The sequence below is a fragment of the Ptychodera flava genome, chromosome 17 (genome assembly GCF_041260155.1).
Source record: "Ptychodera flava strain L36383 chromosome 17, AS_Pfla_20210202, whole genome shotgun sequence".
In the NCBI taxonomy this organism is placed as follows: Eukaryota; Metazoa; Hemichordata; class Enteropneusta; family Ptychoderidae; genus Ptychodera; species Ptychodera flava.
Window position 1 is genome coordinate 24,450,742 of NC_091944.1, and position 14,256 is coordinate 24,464,997.

The 14,256-nt window shown below is 39.6% G+C and overlaps 1 protein-coding gene and 1 non-coding gene across 2 annotated transcripts in view; one reads left to right on the forward strand and one right to left on the reverse strand.

Annotated features, from left to right (window-relative positions):
* LOC139115846 (uncharacterized) overlaps positions 1 to 7,722 on the reverse strand; it is a 100,604-nt gene extending 92,882 nt beyond the window's left edge. Inside the window, exon 1 of the mRNA XM_070678234.1 lies at positions 7,591 to 7,722. The gene's annotated coding sequence lies outside the window, so the exon portion shown is untranslated. The remainder of the gene's footprint in view (positions 1 to 7,590) is intronic.
* Positions 7,723 to 13,820: 6,098 nt separating this feature from the next.
* Positions 13,821 to 13,893, forward strand: Trnav-cac (transfer RNA valine (anticodon CAC)). Its single transcript has one exon. It is a non-coding gene; the product is annotated as a tRNA-Val (tRNA).
* The last annotated feature ends 363 nt before the right edge of the window (positions 13,894 to 14,256 follow it).

The window sequence follows — 14,256 nt, forward strand, 5'->3', positions numbered from 1 at the left end:
TTTTTAATATGAACAACCGAATGCAGTCACGTAACAACTGGTCGATGACCTTATACACCGCATCGAAAGGATTCTGGTTGCTATTTTTGTTATTCGCTTCACAGCACACCACATTGTCGATTCTCTAATTATGCAATCACTATTGATGACGCCGATTGGCCGGCACTCTGATCTCACAAATGCTGGTAGGTTTAATGACATCCTGATATACAACAGACCAGTAATTCTTTGAAGTTTCAACACTCAATTACCATGATTTAAGGGACCTCGAATTGTGCCTTTGCTCATGTCGGGCCATTCGATGAGACTTCAACACTTGAGCGGGTTCTCCTCGGTGCTGTATAATTTGAAATATGTGAAAAATGCCTTTGGATAATTTGTGAACTCGTCTGCGCACTGAGAAACTCTGCGTTTTGTGCAATTCCTAATAGTCTGCTAAGGTAAAGAGTGATATAGGTTTGTTTCTCGTACTAAGTCTATCGCAAATATAATGCGGTCACTTGGTTGCCTCTTTCTATTTCTTTGTTTCTTTTATTTTACTTCGTTTTTTTTATTTATTTTGAGCTCACAAGATCCCACCATCGACACCTAACGAAACGGGAATGATTGCATGCAGCGATAACTCTGACACGCAGCAAGATTGGGTCGGTATTCACAGTTCAAAACTCTACAGTGCGTACATATGATCCAACGGACGACAACATTTTTTTGCCCTGCCTCAAGTACGCGCGCGAGTATGAGAAACGATATTTTTTCCTATTTTGGCACTTCTTGTCAGACGATGAAATCGCGCGCGTTTGGACTTGGCGCCATGTGCATTGCGTCGGCCAAGAGAAGTTTGTGCAAATACCTTACAAGTACTTTCGTTGAAGCTCCATTCGATGGTCTTTTCCGCACACGCAGAGATGTTTTTTTTTTAATCCATCGTAGTTGCCAGAGCGTGATTATCTGTATGGGTTGACCGGATCGAATAGTCTAGTCATTGCAATGAAGAATGTTTTCTCCGAAAAATTGTTAGTAGTGGAGTTGAGAGATGGTGGTGTATCATGTGAACGGACGACAACATTTTTTCACAAGGACCAAAAAAACCCGTGGTGTATAGAACTGATCTTTTGCTAGAGGCATCAAACACCATGCAAGAAACGCAACTGTACCTGTGCCGTACCAAGCTCACTCCACGACTGTGGCCGTGCTCAGTACATTTCACATTCATGACAAGACGCCATAAATTAATATATATTGGCATTTTTTCGGGGTGCCTGATGAGTTATTGTACAACACGGAAGGTGTTAAGTTTGAAGTGGCCTGTTTCATTGAAAATTCCCCGAGTAATCTTACGACGCAATTCGAAATCATTTTTTCTAAATATATATCGTGAAAACAAAGTATTGAAGTTGTGTGATTCGCGTGAGTGTTGCACGGGTAAAGTACAGTCGATATCTCTTTTACCTAGCATTGCAATATTGGGTTATAAACTTCACCAACATTTCGTCAGCTTTCTGTTATGAATAAAGATGATCCGACAGTACAATGTTTAACAAACTCATCAGAAATTTTATTAGGTCTGTTGAACGTTCTTGGTCAAACTTCAGTCGTCATATTGCGGTGGGTCGTTACCTGAAACGGCGATCTATGAACGACGCCACCAGCGTTAAAAACCAATAAAAAACGGTCGTCGGAATGCTGATCCGGCGGCACACATTTAATACGCAAAACATAGTCATTCCACATCCCTATGGAGGACCTGCGCGCAAAATTAACACTAAGGCAGCTTATTTCGACCTAATATCAGTTGTATGACTCTGATGAAGTACGAATAAACGCCACGAATGAACTTGATCAACATGTTTAAAATATTCTGACTGCTGCATACTTTTGCAGATGATACATGATTGAAGGCGACAGCACACGGTATAGTCTTTTGGGTTGACTTTTGTTTTGTCGCAACACTATTCGCGTCGAGTGTTAGGAACAAACCCAGGGCCCTTCAGCGCGCGTACTCGCACGCAATATCGGAAATGACCTCATATGACACTGCACCTGAACCAGGCACGGGGCAGGAGTTGAGCAGGTCAAGTAAAGCACCCTTGCTCTTGATATATTGAGTCTGTGAAGCAGATGTGTAATACTAATCAACGTTCAGATTTTGTCAATAATTCGAAGTGATTGTTGTTCAGAACTCCGTCGGTGGTTTTAAATCTTCAAATAAACTATTTCTGACTGAAACTTATGGCGTTCATGCAAAGTTCAAATATCAATTTTGTTGTCGGACTTTCGCACTTCCAAACTTTGCGTAGGGGAAGTTTGGGTCGAGGTCAATCGCTAGGAGTTTCGATTTCTGTACAAGGTCGGATATCCCTTACAGCAAAGACTACTTTATGAGACGGTTCTCAGATGGTGATGCTTTTTAAGAGGGATAACGCAACTACAACGGTACAAAAATGGGCATTTGTGTCGATGGTTTTCAGAACAAACTTCCAGTAAGGCAGCTGGCGAGAAGATCTGGATGGTTGATTGGTAGTCATGGCGAGCAACTATGTATACATCCACTTCAACACAGCGTCAGTCAAAAATCGAGGGCATTCATTAATCACGGAATTCATCCTTATTGCCTTCAGCAGCAGTAGCAGCAGCAGCAGCAGCAGCAGCAGCAGATGATGATGATGATGATGATGATGGTGATGATGATGATGATGATGATGATGATGATGTGTAGTGATGATGATCAAACAATGAATGACAGATGACGTCACCGTCAGTCTGTTATGATCATAATCGAAAATCATTTCTTTTGTTGTGTTCAATTCGTCACTATCATAAAAGCATCAGAATTGTCTTGAGACATCATGAATGTCGTCGTCGCCATCATCATCATCATCATCATCATCATTATCATCGTCGTCGTCGTCGTCGTCGTCGTCGTCAATATCGACAACAACAACAATAACAACAACAGCATCATCATAATCAGTAATACCAACAACAATAACAACAACAACAACAACAACAGCAACATAATAATCATCATTATCATCATCATCTTTAGAATCAAGACTATGATTATGTCACAATGCTCATAATACGGTCGTGTCGTAATTCATATTCTCACCATTTGTTAATTTGCATATAATATCGGCGATGACTGAGTGGAAAGCAATTCATTGCATACGTGGCGCTAACCGATCGCCGAGACATAACATTTGGATTCCACGGCAAGGCAACCCCACACTACACGGCACATAATTCAGGTTGGGTCATACTTTCATAACGCAGCCCGGCATTCTGGAAATTCAATCTGGCGAGATTGGTATCAGTGTCACGCCCCCTTTGCACTCTACGCCATGTTGACATCTATAAATACACTGGGACGTTGCACGTTACCTCCGACCATATGACGCAAATTCCATGCAAATTATTTTCATCCTCCGCGAGGGCAGGAAGACAATCGTGGCTTCGAATTCGTATGTTTTCAACGACATTCTAATTAATTTACGATGATTAAGAACTTGCAAACGCTGTAAAATAGGATGATATTTTACTTCTGCCGCTGTGCGCTCTGGGATCGGCCTTGAAACGACCGTGAGTTTTGACGTCATTCAAAGAGAGGTCAGCTAGCTAATTGGGATACAAATATTTGTACTTGCACCTGACTCCGTTTGGTAGGATGGCCTCATCTGTGCATGTAGCTGAAAATATCCCAATATTTATTTTATCATCCTCGGCAAATATAGCTGACCATAGATGGGTATATATTGAGAGACGCGACAACGTCCGCTCGTTCTCAATATGGTGATACCAGCTATTTCGATCTGTATTTTGCCGAGCACATCATCCGAAGGACAAAATTGTCTGGGCTCGAGCACTTTCAGTTTAAAACCTGCCGTGTAGCTGAAATATCAAAAGGGGGTGTACATTTCACCGTGTCGCATTATAAACTCATAACCGGAAATCGACGACGTAGAATCGAATTCCGATACGGCGATGAAAAACGCAATTTTCATTTGACTTAATGTTACGAGAGGAAATACTGAGCACGGATGACAAAACGATTAGTTTCCTCGTAATCCTTACCATATGAGCGTGGAATGACTGATTTCGAATTAACTGCTAAGGATAAAAAAGTCAATTATGACGGAGAAATACAAACCAAAGACCGTTAAAGATCGTTCTGATCTGGTACATCGAGACGAGTCTCTCGACGATAAATCACTTCTCGGCTTTTGAAACATTTTATTAATGGTTGACTTTACGTTCATACTTCGCTTGGTTTACACGTATTACCGTACTGTTTATATAGTGTGATTGCCCATTTAGTGACGGATTCTCCAAGTGGACCAACGACGTATGACTACACTCGTCGACGTCCGTATAGCGCACCACAACACCGCTGTCCCCTCGTCAAAAAGGCTTCACTTTTCAATAGACCGAGCGTCAAGCAGGGCTGGTCAACTGCCAAGATTTCAACGACACGCGGAGAGACATGCAAAGGGACTATTCAAATGACGTTGGCATTGGCCTCCAGCGTGAAGTTACTACACACGTGAGTGAACTAGACTACACCGGAATTTGACCATAGAAAACTGGTGCTTAAAGCCCCAATTAGCTTATCTTTATTGCATTATTTTCCGATAGTTTGAAATCAATTGCAACTTGTGTGAAGATGTTTACCACATTGTGACCACAGAGTGTTTTCAAACATTTGCGATAAATGCTCAACATAGGTTTTAACAATTAAATAATTTTTCGAGATGCAAGTCAAGTATTACCGCCGCAATTATATGCGTAAGGGCCTGGATTTAATCGACCATACTCATCACCAAGGATTGACAAAACGTCATGGTCAGCTAAGGCAAAAAAAATTGATTTGTTTCTGGTCATCGCGCGCATCATTTCAAAGTGTGCGCGTCAACTCTTTTTTTATCTTGTTTTTCATTTGCCCCTAAGGAAAAATGGGGAAAATGTATCAAATTCCGCTAAAATAAAAAAAAATTGAAAAAAACTCGCGTCGCCGCATCATTTTTGCCACATGTCAATGACCAGAAACAAACCTATTATTTTTTGGCCTATTTGGGCTTTAATGCAATCATGATAACACCATCCCCTACCAAATGATATAAATATATTGGCTAGACCGAACTCGATGTAAGGCTCACGCGCAGAAAAAAAAACATTTTTTAATCGCCAAGAGCAGAAGAAAAAGCGATACAATGCTTTTTTGTGCTTTCTTTATCCTGCCAAATTAGTGTTTCACCTGCCGGTTAATTTCGTCGAAACCAGTTTGGCATAACATGTCCCCATACGTTGCATTTTGACAGATACGATCAAAATTATTAGCCCCGTGAAATCGTAGATAAACACAATTTTTACTGACTTGAGCAAATAAAACATACCATGACGAGTTTGGTGAACATACGTAAAAGGTTCTGGCTAGATACCACATTCCACTGACTGAGGAGGCGACAGATATGGTCGAATAAGGGTTAATGAGTGGCAGAGGGGTGAAAGTGGAAGTAGAACCCTGCGCCTCTTCTTCCACTCACGCCACGACAATAAGCACGCTTGTCAGGCCAATGTGTTTTACTGCCTCTTTCGCTCACTCTCCACACGCAGTGCCGTATGTATTTACTGCGCTGCAGAGATTTCAAATCACGGATGTAAATAAACAAATGAAAAAAAATAGCCGGCGAGTGATGCAGCGTGTTGTTACAAGGAAGAGGAGAGATGAAACATTAGACTTGGAGATAATGATGCCCAGGGAGAAACGAAAGGAGTTGGGAAAGTCACATAAGAAGCGAGACAAACGACATCAATGAGACTTGAGAAGGTAAGATGAGACACGCAAGATAAGATAAGACGATTGGAGAAACATCTTCAATATATCCTTATGATTAAGGCTTGAATCTGAAAAAAAACATCTGAGTAAAAACTGGTCCATAAACAAATGTTTGCGCGTTTACGTTGCTCTGCTCACAATTTAAACATTGAAAGAGGAAGACAATATGGGATTGATAGAGACCAGCGATTGTGTACACTTTGTGAATCGAATGAGATAGAAGATGAGTATCATTTCCTTTTGGTGTGCTCTTTCTACGACCATTTGAGAAAAACTATATTCAGAACTATTATTATGATGATCCATCGTTAAATAAATTGATTGATTTACTCACTCATCAGGAAACAAGAGTGTTACTAGGTTTAGATGCGTGCACGTTTCATGCATTGAGATTACCTAACAATGTAAACGAGTGATTGTGACTTTTCCCAATAATTGTGATCTGTAAAGTTTAATTATTATTGTACTATGGGCCAAGGGCCTTGAACACAGAATAAACCAACATATATATATATATATATATATATATATATATATATATATATATATATATATATATATATATATATATATATATATATATTATATATATATATATATATATATATATATATATATATATATATATATATATATATATATATATATATATATAATAGTTAAAGCAACAATAAAAATAAACCCGGAGATAAAAATTGACGTGTCAAAATTTTGCATGATTGTACAAGCATGGTTAGGAATATAAATATATCGCACAACGTACCCACTTAATTCTATTTTTACATAGTTTTAGACATCCACGCGTGCGTGTGTACATACATAGGCCCTATATGCGCGCTTTAGAACATTATATACACGCAAATACGTGGGTACTTACAAGCAAACATACATACATACGTTCATACATACATACATACATACATACATGTGTGTGTGTGTATATATATATATATATATATATATATATATATATATATAACATATACATAATATATATATATATATATATATATATATATATATATATATATATATATATATATATATATATATATATATATTGATTTGATGAGGTTGAAAATGGAAATTGTTTTGGCAGAGACGACATGTAACCGAAAGTGTAGGAATGGTTTAGTAATATTAGATATCTTTCGGCGGCCATGGTTGTCGGTGTAACATATCCCGGTTCACAGACCATAAAGCAACCGATATATTACTACTGGGGAGCGGTGACGTCATGCTACGCCAACTTTAGAGCCGTGCTGGTTTCCACCGATGAACATTGAAACAGCTGCGTTGAAAGCGAGAGGACTCGCATCTGACCCTGTTCCAGGCTTCTAAAGGGTTTGGCTTGAGTTATTAAAAACAGGACAGACAACACAAGCGGCACTGTCACCCAGAATAGGAGCTTGGATGTTACATACGGCATACTCAGCATCTATCTATACATATACGCCAGAATCTATAATTTTCTCGGGTCAGGTTTGAATAGCCCCCGCAACAACAGCTGCCAGAACGGTGCGAACCGACGGCGATCGAGTAACGCACGTAGTTTTTACACGGCCACCCCGTATAATGAAACCGACGAACGGATAGACCTGAGCTGCGGCTTGTTGTTGGAAAAATATGACGTCCCGTTGAGCATGCGAAAAATTCCGAACCCATCCATCGATGTGAATGAGCTATCACCCAGCCCCCAAGTCATTCGGAATTTTAGGGAGTAAATCGTTCTTGAATTTACGACTAGCTAGACGTACCTTCAGGGTAGCGGTACGCGGCACCAGTTCCCTGTCCTGCGTTGTCGTCCACAACCAAGCACGGTAATACGAGACACAGACGTTTAGCCAGCGAAATGTACGATGCGCAGAAATGATGGGCGCATCCCAGCTCTGCTTCGATGGAGATATGCACGCTGTCGGTCAATGACCGATTGAATTCTATACACATGATATAGGGATCTCATTCTGCGTGTTGTGGGTAAATCGCGGGATGACGCACGACGCTGCGGTAATTGAATGTTCCTCTTACTTATCGTTTTGATTGTCTGCGATTGTTTTGTCTTTCAAACCGACAATCGCAATTTTAATCTACTGGCTAAAGGAAAGCTACTGTCAAATTTGTTTTCATTTGACAATGTGGACAAAGAAGAGATCTAACTTAAAGCAAGCCTTTAAAAAAGAAATATTAAGTCTGTATTTCGTACAAAGAGACGGATAGGCGTATTTCGCAATCACATGAAATTGAAAAAGCTTATGTAAAAAGCCATGATCCATGAAATTGGGTTGCATGGATTTTCGGATCAATCTAATTTCAATGTACCGTACAACCTTGAATTGCTGACGTAGCAAATGTCATGCTCTGCTATACGGTAGACCCAGCATGCGACCACAACATCGCAATATTTACACCGCGTCCCCATGGCTAAAAATGGTGAAACATGGTCTAGCTATAGCGGTGTGTGTACATTATTAGTAATGCGACGGAGACGTCATTCGTCAGATGAATGTGAAGGGCATAGTTCTTACGGAAACTGTGACGTGTGAACACTTTTAGGCTTCTGCTAGCGGAGAGAACTTTACTCATCTAATGATATATGAATAATAAAACACAACTCTGGAAGCAATAAAAAACCCTGCAACTTTGGCGTAAAGATAACAAATCAGGAGATATACATCATGCTTTTTCGATAAGTCGCCTACTTCAATCTCATCGCGCAGTGACGAATTTCTCTATCTCGTACGCAGTCTCGCCTCTAAACTAGTACAGATGCACACTAAGCATGTATCATGACTTAGTTTCCCGTTTCTTAAATCGGTCCTTATCCCCAATTTTGCTGCGACGAAACATGATTGTATTATATATATATATATATATATATATATATATATTATATATATATATATATATATATATATATATATATATATATATAAGGGCCAGCAGTATTAACGTTTGATGATTTTTTTTCAATTATTTGTAATGTCAACTACAGTTTCTTGTTCTACTCCCAAAAGTGTGTTGAGATGCACTGTATTCAGCTTGTCTACTCGGCCTGTACATGTGTAGGCTGCAGTGTTATTGATTGTTGGCAGGTGAATTCTGGTACGGACTAGAAATCAAACGTAAACAATTACAGTGTATTCTACACGTGACTGTGTTGACAAGCTAAATAGTTGGTGTTTCAACATGCTTTGAAGAGTAGAACAAGAACTTGCAATTGACATTAAAATAAACAAAGACAATGAAAAAAATCATCAAAATGTACTCCTATTGGCCCTTTGACAGGGATTAGCGGAAGCAGACAATTGAATAGAAGTGAAAATAATGAACGATTAAAGTGCAATTTATTGCTGCATAGCCGCGTCAAATAAATCGCCTCGAATGATTTGATCTGATTATAATACTTGGTATAATGAAATGCAACTATTCGTAAGACGCCCTCTATACAATCGTAGCAAAACAGCAGAAAAGAGGGCACTCAATACACAATACTTTCATTTGGTAAGAGAATATGGCGATCGAGTTCCATTTCACAAGAGGTCGTATTCTACAGTTTCAAATAGGCCAACTCCGGGAGGGGCAAACTAACCAGCCGGATACCACGCAGACCTTGATGATCGATCGGAAACGAGCGATCTACTCAATGCGTCCAGTCATTCTTTAATCTGGATAATCATATTGTAACGGCTACAATTAAGTCATCTTATTTGAATAGAGCGGGCGCGTAAGTGTGCAGTTCTGCATAAAGGCTATTTCAAACGGATAATTGTTCTGGATGCCACGGCCAATCACTGACCGTATATGTAAGACTGAGAATTCACCGACTCTCTCCGGTAAACCAAAAGATTATAATATGCCTGGTAATTTTGAAAAATATTTAAATGATGGTCTCGTGTTCGATTTGTGTTATGGTGGACGACGCCTCGGGGACAGATATTCGGACTTTTAAACGTTTATAATATCCTTTTGGCCTACCACTTGCGGGTTCATTTTGAAGCCCTGGGAGTAAATAAAGTTTTCATCGGCATAGTTTTGAGAAAAACGGGAATTCTATTTTTCCCCACAGAGATAACACCGTGTCAGCAGTGGCGGCCATTTTTAATTTCAAAGATGGGTGATGTAATTTGTTTTCTCCAGTACCAAAATTTGCATGGCGACCCCTGTAGAGAGAGTGGTTGGAAGTTTGCTTGAGGAAAGTTTTAGCAAAATTCTTTTATTTTCGCGGTGCGAACTGTCTTGATCGACCCAGTAGCGTCGAATGGTTGAAAATAGATTTAATATAAAATATATATTCAATTTGAAGGAGTTTATACTTCTTCTGTGTTCCATGAAGTTGTAAAAATGTTACAGGGTGGTGTGGATTTTGCAAGGAGAGTCCGATAAAATAAAAAATGCCCGGAACCCGGGAAGATACTGCACACAGAGTGGTAAAATTCCAGTATCGGTTTGAGTAACGTGGTGATCATGTTTTCCTCGCTTGCTCTGTTGGACAAGTGACGTCATCTCTTCACGTTCACCTATCCCAAGGTCTTCGACCAATGTACCCTTGTTAGCCGTTGGAATTGACTGACTGAGGTGCGGGACCTAATAGCAGCGCGCGTCGTGTTGCTGCGCAGACGACGGAATCAATGTTACTGAAGCGGCATAAAAACCTTGTCTTTGAACTCAAACACTAAAACAAGGATTGTCAATACAAAACATATCATGCTCTGGAAAAAAGACATGTTAGAGACACATTTTATATAAACACGATTGGAACTAATGTGGGATAATTGGATGGTGAAGTACTGTTGATTTAATCTACAATGTAATCTCATCTACTTTTCTTTTTACTTTACACACGTGTTTTTATGAGTAATTTACAATATTGCAATATTCAGCTATACGGCACCCAACACTTTTGAGAAATTCGAAAAATATGTAAATCCAATTATCCCAAATTAGTTCCGATCGTGTTTATAGATTATGCTGAGCCAAGGATAAATGATAGTTGAGAAATATAGTGTTACAAAACAAACAAACAATCACTCAAACAAACAAACAAATGAAAGCAAAACATGAATAATACAGTCGATTTGATCATAGAGTCTTTGATTTTGTCGATCGATCGATCTGCTGTCACGTCTCTAACTTACCTTTCAATGTAGGTCATTTCTTCGACCTCGATAATCTGTTGAACTCTTTCATTTATACTGCAGAAACAATCTTTCCATTTTACTACGCAACCAAATCTGTTTGGGCATCCCACAACCTGGAAATGAAAGCTTAGAGTAGTTTCTGGTCTATCCGAGCATAGCATACAAATTCTTCCAACCACTCCATGCCAAAATATGATAACAAACTTTGCATAAAGGGTAAATTTTACTAATCCTGTGAAAGGCCTATGTAAACTGTCATGGTTAAAACAATGGCCTCCTCTATAGCTACTTTCCGGGGAAAAAGTAATAGTTTGACAATTTTAAATCGTACAGAAAAATGTGATATATGTTTCTTAATAGAGAAGTTGCACTGTGATATATTGCTCTAATTATATTTAATTCATATTTAATTATATTGAATTCATGTACTAGTAAAATTGAATCTTACGCGGCTTGTCTGTCTTCACCGTGGGAAGGTCTATTGTTACACGTTGAAAGTTTATACCCACAAGCGGTTTAAGGTAGTATGCGCCGTGAAAGTGAAAGATTTAAACCTTTGCTCAAACTTTCCTCTATGATATTTTCAACCATTATCTGATCAAAACAAGAATGAAATCACGAGTCACCGTGCAAAATTTAGTACTGGAGAAACATATCACCGAAAATTTACCGATATTTGAAATTCAATTTGGCCGCCATTCCATTCCTGTGTTAATTCCGCGAAAAATTAAAACAGTAACTTTTTTCTTACACAAAGAACTTTAAAATTAGCTCAAACAAGTACGTTGTACACCAGAAAAGGACTGACAAAAACTGAGAGTCTGAATGTCTTTTCCTGTTACCTTACGGGGAAATCTGTGACTACCTCAGTAAGCCCCAATACGTTTTGGTCAAACATGATTTTAGACGAGCGGGGAAGAGAGAGAATGTAGACTGACCTCTTTCAAGTCTTGTCTAGCGCCATTTCCCAGTGTTCTTCGCCGTATAGAAATGATTGAGAATGGGCAGTGGCTTGAAGCATCGACCGCGGGAGCGTCTCACTCCAGGGTCTCTCAGGCATACATCGGGACACAGTTGTCGTGTAGGACGAACCGGAACAGGGAATGTTATGATAGAACGACCTATTGGCCGATTAGTTGATCAGTCGTTTGCCCGTGCGAAATATTCCCGCCAAATGTATGTCATGAAGCCTTAAAATTCGCGAGAAATTTAATGACCCTACTACAAACACCTCAAAAATGTAACGGCACAGTCGGAATCGGCCTCTTGCACATTTTCAGACAGTCGCTTTCTTTAAGGCACGATATTTTAGTCGGGTACGGGGAGGGGATACCCTATACTTTGTCCATAGGCTTTTACCATTCAGAGATTTGCTGTAACTGCAGCTGTTTTAATTATTGCAAAGCCATTCCCGGGACGAAAAATACACTTATTTGTTTAAATAGATGTTCCTTCTCGAACCAGCTGGATTGCCTATCTCCTACGTAGCAGTATTGCTTCAGATCTTTCAACTCTGCTCCCGCCCGCCGATGGAGGAACAACCGTTCTAAAAAGGGGGAGGGGGCTGTGTCTGGAGGGAAGGTAAGCGTAAGCAAATACTAGTGATCGTTGGAAAAAAATCATACCATGGTTTTGTCGTGGAAAGTTCAGTTGTGTAAACCCTTCTTTCGAAATTCGAAATGACGCGTGCACCAAAAATAGCATGGTTGTATGACGAAGCGGTTGTACGTGTCTAATCTCACACAGCGTTTGGGAACTACTTACGTAGAGAAGTCAGCATTAAGTGGTTGACCTGGTTGTTCGTGGTGATTAACTGTGAAAGGCAATTGAAAGTGCATTAAACTAGATAACTTTGTAACCTTTCGAAGATATTTTCCATCCGTTTGAAAACTAATAGTCATCATTAGCGGGAAACATCCCATTTATGACTCGACGAACACAATATACAGTTTATTTCAAGACGAGACTTGACTTTCCTATGCAGAATATGTTTTCATATGGTATGTTGCTATGGAAATGAATATGACATCACTGTTTTTACAAAAGTCCCCAACGCAGGGAACTTTGATTACAATCCGATTCAGAGATGGCGATGTTTCCTCCTTCGGTTATTTGTTTTTTTCTTTTCTCGTTTCGTCGAACGGCGAAGAATACGCACAGGTGATAGTAATCAGACTGGGGACTCTGGTGCTGTGTGCAGAGTATACACTCCATGGCTATTACGTGCAATGCATCGTGGTATATACAGGATTGCACCATCTAAACGCGAGTGCACTTATTTGCAGCGATTAGCTAGCCACCCTAAACATTCCTCTCAATCGAAGTAGAAGTGCCAACGCTATTCGAACGTTATCCGAATTCACAGCGCGTTGCCTAGTAACGAGAATAGTGAAGTTGTAACATTTTGTGAGTGACTGTTAGTGTCACTCTTTATTACCCTGCATGTACATCCTGAATTTATCGTCTTTACGCGCAGTCGTTTATACACAAATTAGAGATTAAATGTCTGTTATTCATGGACGACCCCTTGAACTATCGATCTGGAGTACTCACTCACCAGTGACATCAAACTCATTTTACAGCCAAGACCGCCAATTCGTTGGCATGGTGACTGTCGCATCATCACCAGGCCAACGATCATAGTTTCGTTGGCTGGCTCTTCGACTCTAAGAGTACCGGGAAAAAGCCTTCCCATCGACACTGAAGGAATCTTTTTCTCGATTGTCGTCTTCCCTGTTTATCCCAATTTTACTTTGTCATTAATATGCAACACTTTTACATTTATTGTAACTTTCTCTTTTTCAATCTAATAATTATAGATATTATTTTGCTTGTGATATCATATACACGTTTCCGTAGTGTAGTGGTTATCACGTTCGCCTCACACGCGAAAGGTCCCCGGTTCGAACCCGGGCGGAAACAAGACACATCTTCCTTTTATAGAAGAGGAGAACTGTTTCAATTATTCATCGTGACTGTCGTGCTATATTGACACTGCAGGACACGGGTCGTGGAGACCTGGTTTCAAACTGATTGCAAATGTCATCATTATCTTTCTATAGAGCGTCATAAAATAAAATCAAGCATGATATGTCTACAGACAGCCATTACCGCCTCGCTACAACTAGAACACCAAACTTAAGATAATTTTCAAACGGAGACACGATAACCATAAAGATAACTATTTTGTATTTTCATTGACACATAGCGTGACATTATTTGTAATAAATTACCGTTAATGGGGATATAAACTGGAAGCTGGGATTGAAAAAGCGACGAATCGTA